The 4,459-nt window shown below is 43.4% G+C and overlaps 1 non-coding gene across 1 annotated transcript; it reads left to right on the forward strand.

Annotated features, from left to right (window-relative positions):
- The first annotated feature begins 3,880 nt into the window (after positions 1-3,880).
- LOC116885081 lies at positions 3,881-3,987 on the forward strand. The gene has a single exon (XR_004385954.1). It is a non-coding gene; the product is annotated as a U6 spliceosomal RNA (small nuclear RNA).
- Positions 3,988-4,459: the final 472 nt, after the last annotated feature.

Below are 4,459 nucleotides of genomic sequence, written 5' to 3' on the forward strand. Positions count from 1 at the left end.
CAATAGGATGGGTAGAGAGATGCACAGGAAGTAGAAGAGAGGGACATTCAGTTTGAGTGGGGTGGGAAATAGTGCGGAGATGGGGAACTTCCTTTTCAGTCATCAGATGAGGACGGTCAGCTAGGTTGTTTTTCTGCCTCCCTGAGTTAGCAGGCTTTCATCCCAGCATCTGGCTCCCAAGTCTTTATAGGCCAATATGAAAGATTGAGATTTTGTTAAAGACAACAAAATATCCTGTGCTGGGAATGAGCATAGGCGTTACAGAGACGCACTGGCATGCTTGGCTTGCCCATGGTGCAGGAGATCAAACCAAGGCCCGAATACTGGCATGCCAATCCAAGCTTTCATGGATAGCAAGCTCTCCAGCCCTACTTGCCTTTTTAGTAATGCAAATGAAGTGCATTAGTCATTCTCCTAGTTATTGCCTGTATTATTTGCTCATGGTACTCAAAGGCCCACAGTTAATAACTAATCATATCGCCTCTCTGGGAGTAGCTCCTAATTTCAAGTTCAAACTTTTATGGAAGTGTTATATCTTTTCCTTTTTCATAGTTTTTTCCCTAACTTTTAGTCTAGTTAGTAGTGATTTTGTGGCTAATTTTACAGCTCTATCACTAAATATAACTTTGAATTTCTTTTGCCTGCTTTGTCAATAAACATGAACTGGGTAGAAGTTGAAAACACAGCAAACCCTGAATTCTCCCAAATCTCTGGTACAGTGGAACTCACCTTCTAATCCCACAAGTCAGCTTTGAGAAAGGAAAGCTCACAGCACATGGGAGATTTTTCAGTTGGTGACACAGCTAAAGATACTGTGCAACTTGATCATGTCAGAGCTGGGGTTTCTACATTCAGTGATCATTCTTTGTAGGTTATTTTTTATTATGATTATTATCTCCATAATTTTGCTAGGTGTTTGCATGAATGTGGTATATGTGTGTATGATGCAGACGCAGGAGTGTTCATGTCCACATGAACTGTCCCATGAAGAGTCCAGAGCAAAATGTTGGGTATCTTCCTTTATCACGATTATGCCCTGTACCTCATTGCCTAGGAAGCTATCAGTAACCCAGAAGCTCACTGCTTGAGAATGGGGAGGGGATGCAGGGGCCTGTGCAGAAGTCACAGGAGGATGTTGGGTGTGGTCCTCTAATGCTCTCTGCATTAGTTCCATGAGATGAGGTCTCTCACTTAAGCTGCATCTCACCATTATTCTCCTAAGCCTGAGTAACCCTGTTGCCTCTTTACCCACCAACATAGGGAACGCAAGTATGTGCAGCCATGCCTGGCTTTTTCTATGGGTGCTGGGGAACTCAGCTTCTTATGCTTGAGTATCAGGTTGCCCAGCAAAGTCTCCTGAGATCTGCCTGTAACTGTGCCATAATGCTGGGATTACAGGCATGGGTAGCCACATCTAACTTTTTATGTGAGTGGTGGAACTCAAACTAGACGCTCATGCTTGCAGAACAAGTCTTTATATCCACCATGCCACCTCTTCAGCTCCTTGTTAGCTGTTTCTAAGGAGTCGTTATTACATATTACCAAGAATCCATTTAGAATTTGAAGTAGCCTTTCACAACATCATGGTGTAAGTCATTTTTCAGTGAGTGCTTCTTGTTCATCCACACCATTAATCAACTGTACAGGTAATTTCAGTGCGGGCAGGTCTCTGCAAATGAAATTCAAGTGGTAATGATTTCAGAGTATTAATAGTAACCACATGTTTTCCAAGTAAAACTAATGGTAATTTTTAACAGTTTACCATTTGCACATGCTTCAGAGTCTACCTTCTTGCTGTGGTTGAGTGTATGACTCATGATAACAGCACCTTCCTGTCTCATGTACTGTAGGTTAAATGAGTAACCTACAGGGGGTAGGGCATGGCTCAGCAGGTAAAGGCACGTTGATACTCAATCGTTAAGATCTGAGATTCCTAGCACCCATAGAAAAGACCAGGTATAGCTGCACATACCTACAACCTTAACGTTGGTGGGAAAAGAGGCAACAGGGTCATTGGGGCTTCTTGGCCTAACAACTTAGGAGAGAAACAGTGAAGTCCAGCTTAAGAGAGAGACCTCATCTCATGGGAATAATGGAGAAAGTATTAGAGGATCACATCCAATCTCCTCCTGTGACTTCTGCACTGGCACCTGCTGCATCCACACAATCTTCCCTTCCTCCCCCTTTGTCCCTCACTCCCTCTCCCCCCTCTCTCACACACACGCACACACACACGCACGAATGCATGTGCAAAGTTACAAACTTTAGTTTTAAAGGCCAACTCTGAGGTTACTTTTTAGATACATGTATTATTTTTCATGGGAATCTCTACTGTGAATTCCTGGTAGAAACTTGAGGGGACTAGAGAAAATTTCACCACATTCGAGAATGTGAACCACGGTGAATGGGTTGCCTGGATTTGGATCCCAATGAATCCTCTTCCCATCACTTCGTATAGATTGCACATAACCTCATAATGTTGCCACTCCACCTTACTGCTATGTGAGGCAGTCACATGGTGCTTGCTCCTTCGGAGGCTTGTGAGGATGAAATGATAACCCGCATAAAGCATAAAGTGATAAATAAGATTCTAATAAACACTAAATCATGCTGGTCCTCTACACTTAAGGATGTATTTACTCCTTTGTATTCAATATGCTTGTCAAATTGGCCAAATGGCTGACAAATAGCCCTCAGATCCAGGTAGTCACTGAAGGGTATAAGCAATGACAAATCTCATCTTAACACCTGAGAAGGATCCTAAGTTCAGGTCCCACTGACATGGTGCTATGAAAGCTGAAGAGAAATCACAGCTGGCTGTCTCTATGTCAGCATGCATTCCCTGTTACTTAACACTTCTTATGCCTAATCAACATGCCATTAGCCATGTAGTGTTTCTGAGCCAGAGCCTAACACGATTTGAACACTTAGGCTCACAGCTGGTAGGTTGAAGAGAACTGGAAGATCAGTGCAAACTCTCCACATGTTGTGGACGGAGAATCTGGATACAGGAAGGAATAGACACAATCAATGCTGGAGTTCACTCTTCCATAGTCCCTTGTGATGTTTCCACTGCTCAGCTTGGAATACCCAAGAAACAGTACACAGACCATATGAAGCTCAAGAAGGAAGACCAAAATGTGGAAGCTTCAGTCCTTCTTAGAAGGGAGAACAAAATACTCATGTGAGGAAATACAGGATGAAGAGTGGAGCAGGGACTGAAGGAAAGGCCACCTAGAGACTGCTCCACCTGGGGATCCATCTCATATGCAATCACCAAACCCAGTCACTATTGCTGATGCCAAGAAGTGCTTGCTGACAGGAGCCTGATAGAGCTGTCTCCTGAGAGGCTCTGTATCTTCTAACTGATACAGATGAGGATGCTCGCAGCTAACCATTGGACTGAACATGGGGACCTCAGTGGAAGAATTAGAGAAAGGACTGAGGTAACTGAAGAGGTTTGCAACCCCATAGGAAGAACAACAATATCAACCAGTCACACCCCCACAACAGAGCTCCCAGGGATTAAACCACCAACTAATGAGTACACACAAAGGGACCCATGGCTCCAGCCACATATGTAGCAGAGGATGGCATTGTCTGGCATCAATAGGAGAAGAAGCCCTTGGTCCTGTGAAGGCTCATTTCTCCAGTTTAGAGGAATGCCAGGGTGTTGAAGTAGTAGTGGGTGGGTGGGAGTGAGAGCATCTTCATAGAAGCTGGGGAAGGGGAGGGAAGAAAAGGGATAACATTTGAAGTGTAAATATATAAAATATTCAATAAAAATAAAAACAAACAAAAAAGAAACAGACTAAATCTTCACTGACCTTTCCAGTTAAAAAGCAAGAGATGGCTATTCAGCCTTTAAAATGAAGCAGTTGTGTTCGCTTCCACAGCACACATACTAAAATTGGAACGATGCAGAGAAGATTAGCACAGCTCCTGCACAAAGATGACATGCAAATTTGTGAAGTGTTCCATATTTTTCCATCCAGAGACCACCACACCTTGGGACCCATCCAATCCACAGATACCAAACCCCAACACTATTGCTGATGCCAAGATGTGCTTGCAGATAGGAGCCTGGTATGGCTATGCTCTGAGAGGCTCTACCAGCACCTGACTAAGACAGATGCAGGGCCCTTGTGAGAATTAAATTAGCTAATTCATGTGAAGTATTTAACAGTCCAGCATAAAATACTAACTCTGCCCTTGATAAAGCGCAATCTCTAGTTAGTTTCGATGCATATTTTCTCATACCTACAGCTCGGTAAAGGAGATTTCCTAATACCAAGGTTTGGGGTAGAGGAAACTGAGATGGCAACATCTTAAATGACTATTTTCTCCCAACCTATCAACTGTAACTCGAGAAACCTGTAGTTGAAACCTAGAAATGTAAACCACGATGGCTGCATGTGGCAGATAGTCACGCAGGTTCTGGAGTTACCTTGCTAAGTTT

Source organism: Rattus rattus, chromosome 15 (assembly GCF_011064425.1).
Source record: "Rattus rattus isolate New Zealand chromosome 15, Rrattus_CSIRO_v1, whole genome shotgun sequence".
Lineage (NCBI taxonomy): Eukaryota > Metazoa > Chordata > Mammalia > Rodentia > Muridae > Rattus > Rattus rattus.